Source organism: Pinus tabuliformis, chromosome 5_2, assembly GCF_031772625.1.
Source record: "Pinus tabuliformis cultivar Carrire ecotype Pingquan chromosome 5_2, CPIR1, whole genome shotgun sequence".
Taxonomy (NCBI): Eukaryota; Viridiplantae; Streptophyta; class Pinopsida; order Pinales; family Pinaceae; genus Pinus; species Pinus tabuliformis.
The window spans coordinates 46082016-46104247 of NC_142306.1; positions in this window are offsets into that span (position 1 = coordinate 46082016).

Here is a 22232-nt window from a genome sequence, read left to right on the forward strand (position 1 = left end):
GATTCTGAGTTGGTACCCAGTTGAGTGGGCTATGGAGATGGTAGTGGAATGGTGTGAACCTCAGTAGGAGCTTTCAAGCATTAGGGATGCCATAAGCCCATACTAGAATTGGGATCCAGGTGGGATTACCTATCATTCCCCAAATATGTCAGTTGACTATAAACATGGTGGTGTAGTTGGCCTAACAGTTGAGCACACACATTTGCTAGGGGAGTCTCAGTCAGCACCAGTGGCCAACCAGTTTATGGACAGACTCCCTAGGTCGTTTTGGTATGATGGTCGTGCATGGGATCATAGGATGACCAACATACTCTGGCAGGAGTTTGTCGGAGGAGGTGGCATTGGCAGGCCACCAGACAATGCCTTGTATGGAGCTGGGGATTCTTCACATTTGTGTGGGGAACAAAGGACATGGAGGGGTAGAGTAGTGGTGGCATCACTACTGGTACCTAGGGAGATTCACTTCTTGGGTCCCTCAGGGAGGATTTGGAGGGGAGATCCCCTCATTGGAGAGCATGGTGATGCGACGGTGGAGGTTATGATACAAGTTGGGTGTGGGCCAACGCATATGGACACAAATTTAGGAAATCACATCCAGGGATGGGTAGGAGCATCTAGTGTGGAGCAGTGGTCTGCAGATGGACATGGAGACACATGGGGGTGTGTTGTAGTATGTTGGATTGCATTGTGGAGTGGGAGTGCCTCACATCACATTGGGTACAAGTGGGGAGTGACAGGTGCAATGACACAGGACAGTACAATATGGTATAACCGTAGCCGGGAGTACCTAGTGGTGTACTGAGATAGGTTGCAACGTACAGTGGCAGGTCGAGGAGTGTGGTGATATTGGGGGGTATGAAGTGGAAGATGGTGTGGTGAAGCGGGTGCTTGGAGCGTTGCCTCCCAGGAGACTTATGGACAGGGTAACTACGTGTAACATTGGATGCAACACACCTAGGATTGATGAGGACACTGTTGATTATCTGGGGACACCATGTTTAGTGGAGACAAGGCTTGAAGGGGGTTATCAGTAGATCCGAGACAGAGAGGGGGTCATCTATAAGATTACTCTTGAGCATTATGACAGACTCTTGATCATACCCATCCTCCTTTGGTGTTGTTTACAGTTGAAGAGTGTTTGTTTGTTGCCCCTTGACACTCTCCATTAACGAAATAGGGCTTGGGAGGCTTCCCCTAGGCAGTTGGATGAGACACCTCATGTCACGAGTCAGAATGAGACTCTCCAGTTTAGGCCCTTGGTAGGTGCATGAGTTCACAAATACAAGCTTAGGGATGACATGGTTGATTGTCGAGGTAGCATATGTTCCACCCTTAGGCTCACACTTGGGGAGGTGACTGATAGGGAGTTACATGGTGCTTTTTCCGCAAGAAAACTCAAGGTGTTAGGTGAGCATGAGGACGATAATCCTTGTTGGCAGGACAATGCCTAGGCTTCCGGTAGTACCCAAGAACATCATTAGGAGTTGGGATAGTAGATCTCATTATGTGATTTGGCAGGCACATGGCAACTGGATATTCACATCACAGGTTCTTAATGCTCGATGCCTACCTATTGGATACCTACATGAGGTAGAGACGGGGCATAGAGGGTCCCAACCACTAGAAACATATCAAAGAGGTAGGCAAAGAGGATTGGGGGTTCTGGACATCCAGTATGGTTATGGGATCCATGGATCCAGCGCATTGGTGGGATACTCCACTCCTCAGTGAGAATGGTTGGGATGACAGGCAGACTAATTCATTCATAGGAGGAAACATGGGGGATCACTTAAGCCCTCACCATAGGACGAGGCAGATTGTTTCTCAGGATTGGGGCTAGCCATGGAGTGATAGGCACCAACACTGTTGAGTCGCTTTGTCAAGATTGGCCTAGCCTCCTGTTGTGGCCAGCAACAACCCCCCCCTTTTTCATTTAAGTGTTATCCAAAATACTAAATGAATGGGGACCCTTAGTTAAAATTTAGGAAAAGCAAGAGTTTCCTTTCTTCAAAATAAGGTTACCATCATAAGCTTAGGAAAATCTTTTGAATACTTTAAAACCTAAGTTTATGATGAGAAAAAATTCTTTAAAAAAGCTGCATCATAAAATAATAGATAAGCACCTCCATTTTGGTATAATCCCGGTATGTGCAAGATTCTCGTACTAAGCAATATATCGCATCGCAATAAGGTAATGCTAATGAGAAAGACTTCAAGATTTTCCGATTTGCGATAACCCCGATCGCAAGATCGCATATCGCAGGGAATGGGCTAACAAAATATGGCAAGCATAAAACTTCTGCGATCTGCAATGTTGCGATACCACGATAAAGCGATGGTTGCGATATTAAGCCAAATCAAGTCTGCGATGTTATATTTGTGAGTCAGTGCGAGAGCGCGATAGTGCAATAATGCGATGTCGTGATCTGTGACGATTGTGAACCAAATCGCAAAATCACTCCATCACGAATCTTTCGGGCACACTATTCAAGAAAAGCCACTTACCATAATCTGACTCAAGATCATGCGCTTTTAATGATAATAAAGGAATTAGTTGTCATCTATTAAATGTAGACGCATGCTTTTGCAAATAATTACTTCACGTAAGGTGGCATATTTGATATATCTGCTGCATTTAAGACTCTCCCATCACCTTTCTTGATCAGTCATTTCCATTTCGCTTGTGAGTTGCAGGAACAAAGAACGAAGGACGATACCAAGCCATACGCAGGAAGAAATGGGAAAGAAAAATAAGGCTCAGGGCTCTGAGGTGAAGGAAATGGCACCTTTATATACAGACACAGCTTGTAGCAGAGACGCAGGGATATCGACGTGGGAAAGCATGTATAGACTGCTTGAAGAAGAAAACCCCAGAATAATGAAGGTTACCGCTGTCGCAGACTCACAGGGCTCTTCCGAAGCATCCTTAGAAGAACTAGCGTGCTCATTCCTTCATCAGATAGCAGCAAGGCCCAAAATTCTCCCATATATGGATATGATCAAGTGGATACTTGACAATGCATAAATGAACAACAGACAGTTCAAGATGCAAGGGCATGGGCTCATCGGGTCATTCGCTGCACAAGACTTAAAGCTCATGTATCATCTTCCTAAACCGCAGGCGACTTACAATGCACAATTCATTAAAAAATTTGTGGCGGAGAACCCAAATCTATCAGAGACCACCAAAGATTGGTCCAGAAAAGATGAACCGCTCAAGAAAGATAAAAACGATATGTACAGCACTGGTTCCCTCACCTCTCCGTATTGTTTTGCTGCGGCCATGCTTTGTAGATTATTTGGGATGCCAGATATCAATAAGTTTTTGTCTGAATGGTTACCATTGATCGATGCTGCCACAAATGCCGTTATTATAGATTGGGCCAAGATCTTTTCTGATAACCTATTCACGACTATTATCAATTACCGGTCTAAAAGATCCATGTCTCAAAGGATCTATCCTCCTTTTTACCTATCCGCATATGTTATGGATTCTATTTGTTATGTGTCTAAATTTCCCGCTATGGGTTGGAAATGGACAACTCAGGACCCATTACCCATCCATGTTTATCATAAGATATTATGGGATTCTCAGTTCATTCCACATTTCTACCAGATTTGTCACGGGCTTATCTTACCCATGTATAGAATGATGTATGATAAAGATCCCCCGAGGTGTTCACCTGAGGCACAGATAGATATCATCCCCATCCCAAGATGGTTCAGAGAAGAATGGTTCACCTATATTAGAGTATTTGGAAGCACCGTCCCCCCTCATGTCCTGCCTTTGTATATTCCTGACAAACATCTGGCTCGAGAAATTGCATATCAAACCTGTTCAGAAGGCGGCCTAACTAAAGACCTAAAAGACAAAAAGAAGGCCATATGGCCACAGTTTCCTGTAGCTTGTGGGGAATTTTCAATGTTCGATGTAGGTCATGTGTTCACCGAAGTAGAGAATATGACATGTCTACAATTATTTAAATTTCCGGCAAGGCCATTTGACCCAAATGAGGTTGCCCAGGATTTCACAACGATAGTCAAGATAAAAGTGTTAGTTGGAAAAAAGGATTTATTTGATGATATATTTCAGAGTAAAAGCTCACTTTAGGAAATTTTGCGGGAAGCTCAATCACGATTGTCTCCAGATGACCTCCAAAGATTCATGGTATACAGGGAAAGAAGACTAGCCAGTGTTCCTCTAGAAAAGCTGCAACTACCTGCCAGAGAACCTACTCCAAGCGTTAGCCTCAGTGGGAATTCAAGCACTTCCGGATCTAAATCTAAGACTAGACAAGAAATGCCTGAGCATTCTAAAAGATCCGAAAACAACCAAGATAGAAGCGAAGAGTCAGCTAAAGACACAGCTCAGTCAATGGAATTTCCACAACAAGTTATCACCTCCTCGCCAAGAGATGTCCCCCCTCTCGTCATTGAAGCACCACCCATCACAACAGAATTAGATAAAGAATGGGAAACCTTCAACGAACTGATCAATCTTGAAGGACAGGCCCCAAAAACACCTGTGAGCAATACACAGGTAGCACAAGAAGTGGGCTCAACCATAGTCAGCAATGTCACAGAAACGGAGCATATTCCTATCGCTCCATCTTCTGAGCTTCTACTGAATGTAGAAGAAATTCCCCCACTGGACATATTTTATAGTCCCCAACATAAAGCAGTTGTAAGAAGACAGAGAAAAAAGAGGAAGTTAGAAAATACACTTTCTCAGGATGCTGAGCAATTAGACGTCTTGTGGAAAGATCCTGCCAGTAATCCAACTGAAAATCTCACCAAACTGTCTCAGATCGTAGGGGCGTATGCCTCTGCGACTATTGACAAAGCATCAGAAGTATAAAAATTGTTTAAAGAGCAAGAAAATCAGATATAGGTACTGCAACTACAATTGCAACAAGCCAATGCTAATAATGAGGCACGCAAACAGCTTGAAAAGTTGCAGGAAGACTTCCAACAAATGCAAATAAGTTATCAAAGAAGTTTGGATGAAAAGGGAAAACAGTTGCAGGATGTACAAGAGATGCACAGAGACAACCCTAAACTTACAGAGTTTATTTCAGAGTCTATTGCCTTGAATGAACAACTACTGCAGCAACATGAAGAGTTGGGACAAAAGATATCATAGTGGAATTATTATTGCGAACTGAGTGATAAAATCACCAATCAAGTGGTAGACTTGCGAAGTGACTATGATCAGATTGACAAACGAGTGACGGAGTACTTGGCTTCGCAGGATGAAGACGAGGGAAAAAGAGTAGGCGCACCCAGGATAAATGAGAATCATAAAGAGTTGCTCTTCAACAAGTGGGACGATCAAATCAGGGAGGCGGAACAAGCAGCGGAAATAGCGGCCATGACAGTAAGCATTCTTGTCGACTGTGTAAATGAAAATTTGCACAGAGCAAACTTAATCGCAAATACCACCCTGGGATATTTACCAAATAAACTACGACTAGAAGCAGAAGGCACAAGAAAAGGGAAAAGCGGTCCAAGCACTAAACAGGTTAAATTGGGAGTGTTACTGGGCATACTTGGTGAAACCGCATAGTCAGTCCATGACTGTGAAATGTATCATAAATGCTGCTGAGAAAGTGGTGCCAACTCTCATAGATTCCGTTTTCTCAGCCTAGCTCAAAGCAGAAGTCAGACAGCTGACTCTCAAACCAATGATGAATGCATGCAGCTTTAAAGATCAGATTCAGAAGTAGCTTAATTTAGAATGTTGTTTTTACTTAAAAAATTAGATTAGAAAAAGGACGGTCATTTGAAACCGCATACTAAATTTTGTAAATAAACTATTATTAGAATTAGGAAGTAGTATTTAAACCCTTCTCATGCATTTAGAGAAGGGTCCAGAAATTTGTCAAAAACTTGTCCTCAGAACACGCACTTCTGCACCCTCAGAGGAGGTTTTGATGAATGAATGGATCAAGGTTTATTAATGTTTGCATTTGATATCTGCTACTGATGTTGCACTTCTGTACTCTTGGTAGATATTAGAACAAGTAGAGATAAATCATTGTTGTTTGAAGCTTATGAGTAGGACCAGTCATAAATGGTACTTTTATCTTTTGACCATTTCTGCTTATATTCTTAAAGTGATATACAGTTTTTAGTTGTTTATATGTTATTGCATGAATGTTTGAGTTACCATTTGGCACTTTTGTACGGTGGAGTCATTTATTTATGTTTGATATATGAATAACTTATTATGCGATATGCTGTTCACAACTATTTTGCCTAACTTTTTATGAAAAGTGGTTCATCTTAATTGATTTCCATTCTTATGATAGATGAATGATCTTTATTACCAGTTATTATTTGAAATCTCTTTAGATCGCATAATAGAAGAAATACATCCCAGGTTAGCATAGATTAGATGTGCTGTTTTCATTAGATTACAATAGCATAGAATTAGATTAAAGTAGCTTAGATTAGAACTCTTAGATCAGCATCATCCAACTCTGCACACACACACACCCTTAGATTGGGAAACTGGTCCCATTATCCCCAGTCGGACCCGCTACACCAAACGGATAAGGAGATGCCAACCAAGGTCCGGACCGGGTGGGTATCCCCCTTGTTGTCGACCCGATTTGCGGGGCCTCAACACCTCCATCATCACATATATTATGACCGAGAGTTATGGGAGACGAGGCTCTGGTATGAGCATGCTAGGAAGTCAGTCATTACCAGAGTGTCAGGATGTTAGTAGGATAGTTTCCTTCTGTGACGAGCAGGGGATTCTAGCATAACGAGGCTGAGCAGTTCACTACCTGTAGAGGTGAGTGAGTTTCTACAAGGGAGGGTCATCTGGATCTTCCATTTGGTTTCCATTATTTGCTAATGGCGTGGGAGAATTCATCATCACAGAAAGATGGACAACAAGAGGATCACAAGAGGAGCTCATGCATGATAGGATTCATTCACATGGGGGATTGAGTTGTATCTTCAGGGGCCCACAATCAGAGTGCATGGGTGGACTATTAAGTAGGAAAAATTCTTGAGGATTTGGATGGAGTTTCACATTTTCAGGATGCTCTACATTTTGGCAGTAGATAGAGAGGATCTAACGCCCCTATCTGGTAGGTTAATGAGTGGAGCAAGGGGTGCTTCACGTTGATTAGGTTGGCTTGGGATCCTAGTATCGAGAGACTCCTTCACTATAGGATAGTACAATGATTAGGGATGGTCCAATAACATATTTGGAACCTTGGTGAAGTTTGCAAAAATAGTGGGGATCCACAGTCAGAGAGGGTGCTTATTCAGGCACTGCTTGAGGACAAGCATTTTTTGGTGTATTGGAGGAGCTTGCTAGATGAGGATGCTGCTTGGGAGGGCAAGCACATACTTGATAATATAGCACCAAAGTTGCTTGGGGACAAGCAACATTTGGGAGGGAAGCAATGTCTTGTCCCTTCCTAAATCATTTTGGAAGAAGATTAATTTTTGTATTATGAGGCCAATTTTGGAGCTAGTGGACCCCATTTGATTTTATTAGGAGATTAGACTTAGGAAAAGTTATTTGCGTTGTAGTTAAGTTTCACACTCCCTAGTTTGATTTGCGTGGAGGTGGTTAAGTTTTTCATGATGGTGGTTAAGTGAGGGCCCACGATGGAGGAAAAATTAGAGGGAAAAGTGCTCCACAAAATCTATATAAGGAAGGCAACTCTCCTCATCTCATTCACTCATATTTTTTGTAATATCAATTTCTTTTTGGTCGCTCGAGCTGCTTAGTCAAGTCACTTGCTGTTCAACATGAGTTCTTCAAGTGAATATATCACCATTTCTTTGGGGGACTTTGAGTGCCACCCTAGGAAGGTTTTCTTTCATTTCTTTAGGAGGAGGATCTCAGTGTGATTCCCAATGATTACATCCATCTCCAGGTGGTGCATATTACTGGAGGACGCAGTGAAGAGGAGGCCAAGTTTGCTTGTGGCTTCTTATAGAGGAGTTTGGGTGAAGGATTTTTTGGAGAGGAGGCATATGAGGATTGTTGGCATTTGGGAGAAGTTTTGGAGATGGAGGTGTTAGAGCCTAGATTGACCTCAGGCTGAAGGAAGGCAATCCTAGGATAACCACAAACCAAGCTTAACTTGGTAGCTAGCCCTACCAAGTCAGTAGAGGGCTCTCTCCTTGTGAATCTCAGTCAAGATGACTGGATCAGATATGAATTTTAGGCTAGGTATAGTAGCTCTAGGGTTTTTGATTGATTTTTTTTTTTTTTTTTTTTTTGATGGATCAAATGGAGCCAGGCAGTTTTGGGTCTGGGAAATTAAGTCAGGATGTAGGGTGTTCTATGGGGCAAGGTAGGTAGGTGATTTGGCACTTGAAATTGAGTGAGATGAGAGGTCTAAGACTGGTGAGGAGCTAAGGAGGGCATGTAAAGATCATGTATCCTTCTCAAATAGTAGAAACATAGAAAACTGAATGGCTTCCCAAGGCAGAGCACTGTAAATAATGAATTATACTTATCTATCTTGATATCATTCAGCTAGAAGAAATGAATTAGATTGTGGCATACATAAAACATGTGAAAAACTAATAACATATGAAGAAACTATGCAAAAACGCCATACCATAGGTATGCCATAAAAATAGTTGCAAATCCTGTTTATTTCCTTGCCAAACTCCTGATAATGGTGTACAATGTAGCTCAGAGCATCTAAGGGAGTCCAACCTTTGCTAATGACAGAAAAAAATACATAATATAGACATAAAACCACCTATTATAGCCATCAGGGGTCGAAACCAAGAGAAGAGGAGCTGTTACAACAATTTCCAAACAGGGACCAAGAATATAGGCAGTGGAACAACTTGCCTCTATAAGCATGGAAACTGATTCATTGACCCAAAACCACCTCTACCAAATGAATCTACCCTATAAGATCATTTCACTATTACATTTACATGCCAAGTCATTAATTACATCATCAAAATCATCCATGAGGAGAGAAAAAGTGAATTTACAGAGAAGACAGGCGAAATTTGATTTTTCTGGAAAACTGGGCAAAAGCGCAGCGCCATTAGCCAAAAGCATAATGCTGATTTTCACCCACTTTTGGAGGCCTTACCCTTAGCCAAATTTAGCCCAAGATGGCTCATTGGAAACGCCTTCTAGTCTAGTTTCTGTAACAACTTGAATTTTTGCATTTGGAGGTCATTTCCCCCCTAAAAGCTGAAATCTCCCGAGGTAGCTTCTGTATGTCTAAAAAGAGGGAGAAAGGTCATTGTTTGATAGTTTTTGGACCTTTTGGTGGACCATTTTTGCTCCAAAACTTCTGAATTTTTTTGGTATGGATGCTCTCATCATGCTGAATCCAAATGTATAAATTTTTCCTTCAACAAATGCTCCAGGGAAAAGCGTAGCATTGGTGGCGCTGCGCTTCTGGGCCAATTTTCTGTGTTGGAAATTGCAAAATTTGAAAAATGAAAAAAATCATCAAAACTTGCCTAATTTTGGCATGGGACAGCACCATCAGCTGCTTTGATGGGCTAGTGAGGCTTCAGCTACTATCTTCGACTTATATTGCTCCTTTTTTCTCTTTAAAGCCTTCCTCAACCTAGCTTTAAGTTTCCTGATCCTCATGTTACAAATTTTATTGCGGGTCATGTAATGGTAGGCCATGTGGCGAAGAATATTCTTATCCCTATTGGCCTTTTCAATCAGCCCTTCAAGGTGTATGTTGACCCTCTCAAGCCAAGTTTCCCTATCATTTTCAATCTCTTGCTCAATTGAAGTCAACTTGACATGAGCCTCCTTGGCATTTTGCCTGTTTTCTTTGATCATTTGCAGCTCCATGAGGACTTGCTTGTCACTCAATTATTTGTTTTCCTGCTCTAAATATTTGATGATGAACTTAGCTCTCTCTAAGTTATCTGCCAAGGATTGTATTTCAGCTTCTTGTTCCTTTATGATAATGTCTTTGACAGTTTTCGGATCCTGATCTTCCAAGTCAATAATGTCAATTCCATGATGAGTAAAGTGCTGCTGTGGCTCCTCATGCTCGACAAGATTAAATATCTTTCTTGGTCATCACCAAGATCCTCTTCTCGTACCTTTTCCTTGACCTTTCTCAACTGCTCAACCTGTACCTGTTTTGCTAAAGAAGAAGGCAAAGCCCCTTCCACAACTTGTGGAGATAGCATTTTCCTGTGGCCTGATGATGAAGGCAAGACCCCTTCCACACCTTGTGGAGATAATACTTGCCTAGCAGCTACAAAAATTTCCTAGTACCCCTCTTATATGTCACAAACACTGGCACTCCAACAGTTTCAGTCTCTTTGATTTTTTCATGGCTTGAAGGTCCACCTTCTTCATGATGTACTGATGAAAAGATTTGTGGGCCTTTGAACATCACATGAGAAATGAAAGTCTTCCATGGCATGTTAAGGAGGCTATGGTGGTGAAGAACAATGATTTTAATCAAAGAGTAATGGTAAATGATATTCAACTGCTGGGGGTATGACTTCCTCTGTACAATATGTGCCATCTTCTCAATGTTTCTAAACATGAAGTAAGGGAGATTCATCATATTTACTCTAGTGAAATGCATGAGAAGTCTAATGTGATAGGCATACAATCGGGAGAACATACCTTCACAAGTGAAGTACTTGATAATGATTTTCATTAATGGGGCAAACATGTCTTCAAAAAACTTGAAGGGGAATACTCTTTTCATTTGATCTCTGTATCTAGCCTTGATGTAAGGTTCATAATACTCCTTATCAATATCCCGACCTTTGTACCAATTTTCACCCACATTTGGAATTCCTGTAGCCTCTGAGATGACAGCTGGTGATATGGTGAAGGTTATTCCGGCAAGGGTTACTTAATTAATGTGCAAATGAGTCACAAATAGCCTAGCCAACTCATGATGAAATCTAACTCTTTCTATCATTTCAAAAAAATCAAAGCATGCTTGCTGTTTAAAGAAAGAAATGGCAAGTGGACAATCTTGTAACTCCCTCAAACTAGTGGGCTCTTCTCCTATAATTCTTCCTCCTTTATGAAGCTTCCTTTGCTGCTTATGTCTCTCCATGGAACTATCACTGAGTGTCTCTTCCTCATAGTCATATTCATTGTTTCTTTCCATTGTTTTTCTGTGACTGTGAACACTTATGGTTTTATATGGACAATGATGGGATAGGGTGGAGGAATGAAATGAACAGAGTGAAGATGAAGGAATATGTGAGAGTATGATGTGTGAATAGGTTTTTAGGGATGACTAGGGTTTAGGGAGAGTGGGTAGGGTTTGTAAGGTTGATGGAGAGTGTAAGTAGGAATTTAGGGAAAATATATGAGGGGAATAGGATTTAGGAAATATGGTATGTGGGAATGGGGTTTAGGGAATAATGGAAAGTAGATAGGGTAAATAAAACACTAGTGAAATGAGGAAAACTAAGGTTTCACCATAGAAGCTAGGGTTTTAGATTTAAGAATGAAAAACACCAAACTTGGCAAACCAAACCCTAAAACATAAGATATGAAAAATGTACTTACTTGTAAGAGAGATAAATTGAAGGTTTTGAGGTGGATTTGGAAATTTTGGAACGATTTGGGCGATTTGGGGCTTGGCTGGGCAGAAGCGCAACACCTCACACAGATGCGCAACGCCACTCTAAAAGTGCAGCGCCTATGTAAAATTGCACAGGGAAATGCTGCCAGGTGTGCAGCGCCAACTCAAAAACGTAGTGCCCTCCTCAAAAGCGCAGCGCCGCTCAAATTTTTCCAAAAACACAACGACTCACTTGTATTTGCCCAATAATGTTTGAAATTGATCCTTAACTCTCCTTTGGGCACTTTGAACTTCAACACTAACACAATGAAATGATAAATAGAAGGATGGCTTTATATAGCTTTCAATTTTTGATTTTTTGTTGGTGAAAACCCACTTTTATAATGTCTATCTGCTTTTTCCAATACTCTGTTTTTTGATGCTTTGCTTTGATAGGTGGACTGATGCTCAAATTCTTTTAATTTTTTGCAGTGGCAGTACTTTGGAAACATCACCAGATTTCTAGGAGCAGCATGGAACCATTATTACATATGAGAACATTAAAATTACATCAAATTTAAAGATAAAATACAAATGCTTTGTTTTCACCTCAAAACTAGTTTTGAGGTGAGAACTTCATTAAGCTTACAAATTAACAAATTATGACTTTTCTGATCATTATTGAACTCCTCATGTATTTGGTGACCATTATTAGCAATAATCACTAAATTTTGACCATGGTGGAAACCCTAAGACCTAATGAGACCGAAACCCTATGTAATTGATGAAATGAACTGAAAATGAGCATTAATAGTGACTCAAAGGTATGAAAGGAGGTCAACAAGTACATATCATGAGGGAAAAAATGAAGTAAACCCTATCATCAGTAGATCCATGACCTAATGGAATGCAACCTCATCAGAATGGGACTCCTAGTATGAAATGCAAAAGAGTAAATTTTGATCACTGATGGCAGTGTGAAGACACTGACACTAACATTGGCTCCAATGGGGATGGTAGGTATTTGGAGGTGCCAAGAACCATAGATCTCTGGGAACATGTAGACTAGTGCCTCGTCCATTGGGAAATAGGGTCAAGACACTTCAAAGACTGAAACTGACACTATGAAAACTGACTCAAGACTCAAACTGTGACTAGAAACTGAATTAAACACACCAACTGACACAAATCACTCAACTTTATAGCCTTCACCTCGGGCCCAAGCTGAAATGACTGTGTACCTTTGAAATCTTGCAATAAAAAGGAAAATGGTATATATAATGATCATATCATGATTTCATAAATCACCTTAGAAGAAGTAGCGCTTCAAGAGCCTACCATTGACTGGCCCTCCTGAACAATCTTGTCCATCCATTTCCTTTAGTAGGAATGCATTTTGTCCTCTCTATGCAGCAATCTTATAAGGTCCTTTTCATAAGTTTTCAAACTTACCATGCTTTCCCTTATCTTCATTCCTAGCATCCCACCGTAACAGTACATCCTCAAGTTGGAATTTATCTGCTTTTTTTTTTTTTTTTTTTTCGGTCATAGATCTTTTTGATCTTTTCCTGCAATTTGAAAGTGTTTTTGAAAACTTCCTCCCTTGGTTGTTGCAAATGGACCATTTGATTTATTCTTCTATGAAAATCATCTTCCTCAGTGCCAACCTCCTGCAAAAGTTTCACAACCGGAACTGCAAGAGATGTTGGAAAAACTGTGTCAATACCGTAAACTAGTTCAAATGGAGACATACCTATGGACTTCTTCTAGCTCACTGTATCAGCCCAAAAGGCATTAACTAACTTTTTGTGCCAACCTTTCTTATTTGTTTCTAGCATCTTCTTGATGATGTTCACCAATGACTTATTGGATGATTCAGCCAGACCATTTCCCTGCAAGTAATATGCTGTAGAATGACCCAAAGAAATCTTATACTTGCTGCAAAAATCGATCATCTTCTTTGATTTGAATGTGGCTGCATTACCTGCAATGATTTTACTAGGACAAACGAAATGAGATAAAATATTTGATTCCAAGAATTGAATGATTACTGTATCTATGGCTTGTCTGGTCGGAATTGCTTCAATCCACTTGGTAAAATAGTCGGTTGCTGTTAGGATCCATTTGTGTTGCGCTAACGATGTTGGATGGATTTCCCCGATAAAATCGAGTCCCCACTGTTGAAATGGTGCATTGACTTCAACCAGTTTCAGAGGAAGAGGCAACAATTTTCTTTTACCTTGAAAGACCTGACATTCATGACAGCTCATGACTGTTTTGTACACATCTGAAAATAAGGTTGGCCAGTAATAGCCTTCTCTCAATACCTTGTTTGCTGTTGTCTTCCAGAACAAGTGACCACCACAATCACCCTTGTGAAAGTCACTCATCACCTGCTGAGCCTCATCTTCTACAAGACAATTCAGTAATACTCCTCCCGGATCTTTCCAATATAGAGCATTATTTAGAATGCAGAATTTAGTAGCTTTAAGTTTGAGAGATCTACCTTTGTTCTTTGTCATCCCCAGAGGTGGTGAGAGGTGCTGAAGTACATACACTATATCTGAATACCATGGTGACTGAAGGAACATTTCAGACACTTGAATCAGGGAGCTTTCTTCTTCATCTTTCGACATGGCTGCGATAAGATTTATATCTAAAGCATGCAGATTTGACTCTGCCATTAACCTTGCCAAGCCTTGTCCTTTGATCAAATTTGTAGGCTTGATCTCCAAATTGTATTCCAACATTGCTGCAATCTATTTTCCTTACCTTCCTTCCGGATCGGTTTGTATCAGCACATCCTTAACCGGTGCATTAGGAACATATGCTATGATGTGTGAGTGAAAAATATACACTCTGAAGTCCTTCAAAGCTTTGACAAGAGCAAGAGCCCATTTTTCAATTATGTTGTACCACAAAGCAACATCTCTAATGGTCTGGCTGAAAAATTCAATGGGCTTTTCCAGCTGATCTCTCTTTTGCATTAAAACTGCTGCCATGGTATGCTCAAAATCAAATGAGAATAAAATGAAATCTTCTGTATAATTGGGACTAATCAAAATCGGGGTTGTAGATAAAGCATACTTTACCAGATTAAATGACTTCATAACATCCTCCGTCCATTTTACCACACTGTCCTTCTTTACCATATTAGTAATTTCTCTCAAATTCTCAGCTAGATTAGGTACAAATCTACGTAAGAAATTCATCTTACCATTAAAATCTTGTATCTCTTTTTTGTTCCCCAGAAAATCTATCTGCTGAATTGCTTCTACCCTTGAAGGATCAATGCGGATTCCTTCCTTTGAGATAATATGACCAAGCAAATTCCCTTCATCCATGGCAAAGAGACTTTTCTTCAGATTGAGTGATATCCCAAATTTCCTACATCGCTGAAACACAATCCTTAAATGGTGAAGATGCTCATCATCTGAACTTGAAAACACTGTCAAATCATCTAAATATACAACCAGAAATACATCCTTTTCATTGGCAAAAGCGTTGTCCATTGCACACTGAAATTTGGCTCTAGCATTTTTCAAACCAAATGGCATTTTAGCATAATGAAAAGTTCCCCAAGGGGTGGTAAATGAAGTCTTATATTGGTCATCTTCATGCACTAGAATTTGATTATACCATGAATATCCATCGAGTAATGACATACGCGATTCTCCAACCACTCTTTGGAGGATATGGTCCATCTTTGGCAGTTGGTAGTTGTCCTTCAATGATACCTTATTAAGGTTCTGAAAATCGATACACAATCTGATTCCCCTGGTCTTCTTGCGTATAGGAACAAGAAACTTTATCTACCTCTTTGACTGGAAGGTCCTTCTTCGGCTCTTTATTTTGCTGCACTTTGCTGATTGTTCTTCTCGTTTGTAATGCTATTTGCAGATTTTCCTTTGCTGGAAGTCAGATCAACAGGCTCTTTCCCTTTCTTTTGAATGTTTAAGGAATCATTTTTGGGTTTTGGGTTGCGCTTCCTTTCTCTTTTGAACTGGTCTGACTGGTACATCTCTGCTTCTCAATGAATATTGTTTCTACTATGCTGTCAATGCATTCATATATCCTCGTTGATAATCATCCGACTCATCCTCCAAAACTGCCTCATTTGCTAGTATGTAGTCTTCATCCCTTTGGGTATCTGGGACCTCCGAATATTCTTCATCTTCCGTGAGAAAAATGGGCAAACCATCAGCAGTAAAGAAATGATTTGCCTCAACCACCGGATCATCATCATCTTCATCCTCTATTCCATGCACATAGTTTTCCTACAAAGGAGTTTTGACCTGCTGCTGTTGTGATGACTAATCATGTGCCTTTTTCTCCCTTTGTTTAATCCTGAATTGGGGTTGCTAGAGTCCTCTGAAGATTGGATTTTTGATTGTGGTTTCAGGCTTATCTGCAACTGTCAACCGGTCAAACATCTTCTCAATTTTGCGGAGTAAATTATCTGCCTTAACATATGAGGAAGATGCTTATTCCTTTATAGTCACCTTCTTTTCAGTTTTCATCCTTGCTCTTTTGGCCAGTAGATTTGCCTTTACACTCACAGCGTTCTTCTGCATATCCTCAAGTGTGGTAGGATCTCTTTCTCGCAACTAATATGCCATATTAGCATCGAAACCGTCTGGAAATTTGATTAATGCTAACCCCATCAGTGGTTTAATGTCAGCCAGAGTAGCATTATAAACTGCATTCAAACTTACATAGTAATCTTGCACACTTTCACCCACATTCCTTTTGATATTTTCATTCTCAGATAGAATTTGGAGAGGGTTCTTCTTTACCTCCCACCGATCAAGGAATTGTTGATGTAGAACTAGTAAAGTATTGATAGAGGCCGCTGGTAATGCTTTGAACCACTTTCGAACCTCGCCTCCAAAAATATGTACAAATAATCTCATGGACACATTTTCTGCATCTACCTCATGAAGGTCAAAGAAGTCATTCATCCTATCAACATGTTTCTGCACTGTAATACTTTAAGTGGCATCAAAAAGAGGTATCTTACTTTGGTAATCAGTGGGCATATCATCCAGATTCTGAGGCAGAACGAGGGGTGCATAACTGGCATGCATGAATCGCGGCAGATTTGAAACTGGTGTTGGGAAAACATGGGGATTGGGACAACAAGGGCAGTTGATGTAACAAAGGTGATGGGCATTTGAGGGGAAGTGATAGGATGATGAGGGAGTAAAGGTATGAATCGAGATGAGGGATCATTTTCAGAAATATGGGGAAATGATGGTGAGGCAAAAGATGTTGAGGCTGAGTTAGAGAGTTTAGGGAGTTTATCAGTGGTGAGGGATGACTGAGGGGAATTTCGAAGGTTGCGTTTACTTAACAATTTGGCTCATTGGATTTCAAGTTCTTTGGTGAATTCTAGATCCAGGACTATGTCCAGTAGTTCACTATCAGATGTGGTTCTAAACAGAGAGAGACCAAAATACTCGTCAAAAGGGAGATCTTCAAGGAACAACCACTCAACAGGGCATGAATGAGATCTAAAAATAGGTCTAGGACTTGGTGAACTTTCTTGTCTAAGTATCCGCAGAATGAGATTAGGATTTTCAAATACGGGAGGAGGATCTAGATCAGGATTGGACCTCATGTATCTTCTTGAAGCCAATGTGTTCAGAGTTCTTAAGATTTTTATATTGCTTTACAACTTTCCACTTTTTAGCCTAATGAATTCTAAACTTATCATTCAAAATTTCAGAACTTCTTAGTAGTACTGGGGTATAATGAGATTTTCTTCCCCAGTATGGTCGCCACTATGTTAGAGCCTAGATTGACCTCAGGCTGAAGGAAGGCAATCCTAGGATAACCACAAACCAAGCTTAACCTGGTAGCTAGCCCTACCAGGTTGGGAGAGGGCTCTCTCCTTGTGAATCTTAGTCAAGATGACTAGATCAAATATGGATTTTAGTCTAGGTATAGTAGCTCTAGGGTTTTTGATTGATTTTGTTGGGTTTTTTTGCTGGATCAAATGGAGCCAGGTAGTTTTGGGTCTGGGAAATTGAGTCAGGATGCAGGGTGTTCTATGTGGCAAGGTAGGTAGGTGCTTTGGCACTTGAAATTGAGTGATATGAGAGGTCTAAGACTGGTGAGGAGCTGAGGAGGGCATGTAAAGATCATGTATCCTTCTCAAATGGTAGAAAACATAGAAAACTGAATGGCATCCCAAGGCAGAGCACTGTAAACAATGAATTATACCTATCTATCTTGATATCATTCAGCTAGAAGTAATGAATTAGATTGTGGCATACACAAAACATGTGAAAAACTGATAACATAATAAGAAACTATGCAAAAACACTATACCACATGTATCCCATAAAAATAGCTGCAAATCATGTTTATTTCATTTCCAAACTGCTGGTAATGGTGTACAATGCATCTGAGAGCATCCAAGTGAGTCCAACCTTTGCTAATGACATAAAAAATAAAGAATATAGACATCAAACCACCTATGCTAGCCATCAGGGGTAGAAACCAAGAGAAGAGGAGTTGTTACAACCATTTCCAAACAGGGACCAGGAATATAGGCAGTGGAACAACTTGCCTCTATAAGCATGGAAACTGATTCATTAACCCAAAACCAACTCTAACTAATGAATATATGCTCTAAGATCATTTCACTATTACATTTACATGCCAAGTCATTAATTACATCATCAAAATCATCCATGAGGATAGAAAAAGTGAATTTACAGAGAAGACAAGCGAAATTTGATTTGTCTGGCAAACTAGCTAAAAGCGCAGCGCCATTAGCCAAAAGCACAGTGTCATTAGCCAAAAGCGCAATGCCAATTTCCACCCACTTTTGGAGGCCTTCACCTTAGCCAAATTTAGCCCAAGATGGCTCATTTGAAAGATCTTCTAGTCTAGTTTCTGGAACAACTTGAATTTTTATATTTGGAGGTGATTTTCCCCTCAAAACTAAAATCTCCCAAGGAAACTTCTGTGTGTCCAAAAAGAGGCAGAAATGTCATTTTTTGATAGTTTTTTGGACCTTTTGTTGGGCCATTTATTCTCCAAAACTTTTGAAATTTTATGGGATGGATGCTCTCATCATGCTGAATCCAAATATATAATGTTTTCCTTCAACAAATGCTCCAGGGAAAATCGCAGCGCCGGTGGTGTTGTGCTTTTGGGCCAGTTTTCTGTGTTGGAAATTGCAATATTTGAAAAATGCAAAAAATCATCAAAACTTGCCCAATTTTGGCATGGTACACCACCATCAGCTACTTTTATGGGCTAGTGAAGCTTAAGCTAATATCATCAACTTATCTTGCTCCTTTTTTCTCTTTAAAGCCTTCCTCAACCTAACTTTAAGCTTCCTGATCCTCATGTTATAAATTTTATTGCAGGTCATGTAATGGTAGGTCTGATGATGAACTTAGCTCTCTCCAAGTTATCTGCCAAGGATTGTATTTCAGCTTCTTCTTCCTTTATGATAATGTCTTTGACAGTTTCCAGGTCCTAAGCTTCCAAGTCAATAATGTCAACTCCATGATGAGTAAAGTGTTGTTGTGGCTCCTCATGCTCAACAAGATTAAAATCTCTTTCCTGCTCATCACCAAGATCCTCTTCTTGCACCTTTTCCTTGCCCTTGCTTAACTACTCAACCTGTACCTATTTTCTTGAAGGCAAAGCACCTTCCACACCTTGTGGAGATATCATTTGCCTGTGGCCTGATGATGAAGGCAAGACCCCTTCCACACCTTGTGGAGATAATACTTGCCTAGCAACTGTAAAAAATTTCCTAGTACTCCTCTTATATGCCACAAACACTGGCACTCCAACAGTTTCAGTCTCTTTGACTTTTTCATGGCTTGAAGGTCCATCTTCTTCATGATGTACTGATGAAAATATTTGTGGGCCTTTGAACATCTCATGAGAAATGAAAGTCTCCCATGGCATGTTAAGGAGGCTTAGGTGGTGAAGAAAAATGATTTTGATCAAAGAGTAATGGTAAATGCTATTCAACTGCTGGGGGTATGGCTTCCTCTGTACAATATGTGCCATCTTCTCAATGTTTCTAAACATGAAATAAGGGAGATTCATCATCTTTACTCTAGTGAAATGCATGAGAAGTTTAATGTGATAGGCATATAATCGGGAGAACCTACCTTCACAAGTGAAGTACTTGATAATGATTTTCATCAATGGGGCATACCTATCTTCCAAAAACTTGAAGGGGAATACTCTCTTCATTTGGTCTCTGTATCTAGCCTTGATGTAAGGCTCATAGTACTCCTTATCAATATCCAGACCTTTGTACCAATTATCACCGACATTTGGAATTCCTGTAGCCTTTGAGATGACAGCTGGTGATATGGTGAAGGTTAGTCTGGCAAGGGTTACTTCATTACTGTGCAAATGAGTCACCTAGCCAACTCATGATGAAATCTAACTCTTTCTATCATTTCACAAAAATCAAAGCATGCTTGGTGTTTAAAGAAAGAAATGCCAAGTGGACAAGCTTGTAACTCCCTCAAACTAGTGGGCTCTTCTCTGATAATTCTTCCTCCTTTATGAGGATTCCTCTGCTGCTTATGTCTCTCCATGGAACTATTACTGAGTGTCTCTTCCTCATAGTCATATTCACTGTCTCTTTCCATTGTTTTTCTGTGACGGTGAACACCTATGGTTTTATATGGACAATGATGGGATAGGGTGGAGGAATGAAATGAACAGAGTGCAGATGAAGGAATATGTGAGAGTATGATGTGTGAACAGGTTTTTAGGGATAAGTAGGGTTTTAGGGAGAGTGGGTAGGATTTGTAAGGTTGATGGAGAGTGTAAGTAGGAATTAGGGAAAATATATGAGGGGAATGGGATTTAGGAAATATGGTATGTGGGAATGGGGTTTAGGGAATAATGGAAAGTAGATAGGGTAAATAAAGCACTAGTGAAATGAGGAAAACCAGGGTTTCACCATAGAAGCTAGGGTTTTAGATTTAAGAATGAAAAACACAAAACTTGGAAAACCAAACCCTAAAACATAAGATATGAAAAATGTACTTACTTGTAAGAGAGAGAAATTGAAGGTTTTGAGGTGAATTTGGCAGTTTTGGAATGATTTGAGCGATTTGGGGCTTGGCTGGGTAGAAGCGCAGCACCTCAGATAGGTGCGTAGCGCCACTCTAAAAGTGCAGCACCTGTGTAAAATTTCACAAGGAAATGCTACCAGGTGCGCAGCACCAACTGAAAAATGTAGCGCCTTCCTCAAAAGCGCAGCGCTGCTCAAATTTTTCCAAAAACGCAATGACTCACTTGTATTTGCCCAATAATGCTTGAAATCGATCCTTAGCTCTCCTTCTGGCACTTTGAAATTCAACACTAACATAATGAAATGATAAATATAAGGATGGCTTTATATAGCTTTCACTTTTTGATTTTTTTCTTGGTGAAAACCCACTTTTATAATGTCTATCTACTTTTTCCAATACTCTGTTTTTTGATGCTTGGTTTCTTTGCTTTGATAGATGGATTGATGCTCAATTTTTTTTTTTTTTTTTTTACAGTGGCAGTACTTTGGCAACATCACCAGCAGTAGCATGGAACCATTATTACATACGAGAACATTAAAATTACATCAAATTTAAAGATAAAATACAAATGCCCTGTTTTCACCTCAAAACTAGTTTTGAGGTGAGAACTTCATTAAGCTTCCAAATTAACAAATTATGTCTTTTCTGATCATTATTGACCTCCTCATGTCTTTGTTGATCATTATTAGTAATAATCACTAAATTTTGACCATGGTAGAAACCCTAAGACCTAATGAGACCGAAACCCTATGTAATTGATGAAATGAACTGAAAATGAACACGAATCATGAATGAAAGGTATGAAAGGAGGTCAACAAGTACATGTCATGAGGGAAAAACTGAAATAAACCCTACCATCAGTAGATCCATGAACTAATGGAATGAAACCTCATCAGAATGGGACTCCTAATATGAAATGCAAAAGAGTAAATTTTGATCACTGATGGCAGTGTGAAGACACTGACACTAACATTGGCTCCAATGGGGATGGTAGCTCCTTGGAGGTGCCAAGAACCATAGATCTCTGGGAACATGTAGACTAGTGCCTCATCCATTGGAAAATAGGGTCAAGACACTTCAAAGACTGAAACTGACACTATGAAAACTGACTCAAGACTCAAACTGTGACTAGAAACTGAATTAAACACACCAACTGACACAAATCACTCAACTTTATAGCCTTCACCTCAGGCCCCAAGCTAAAATGACTGTGTACCTTTGAAATATTGCAATAGAAAGGAAATTGGTATATAAAATGATCATATCATGATTTCAGAAATCACCTTAGAAGAAGTAGCGCTTCAAGAGCCTACCATTGACTGGCCCTCCTAAACAATCTTGTCCATCCATTTCCTTTAGCAGGAATGCCTTTTGTCCTCTGTATGCAAAAATATTATAGGGTCCTTTCCACAAGTTTTCAAATTTACCATGCTTGCCCTTATCTTCATTCCTAGCATCCCGCTACAACACTACATCCTCAAGCTGGAATTTATCTACTTTTGTTTTCCGGTCATAGATCTTTTTGATCTTTTCCTACAATATGAAAGTGTTTTGGAAAACTTCCTCCCTTGTTTGCTGCAAATGGATCATCTAATTTATTCTTCTATGAAAATCATCTCCTCACTGCCAGCCTCCTGCAAAAGTTTCA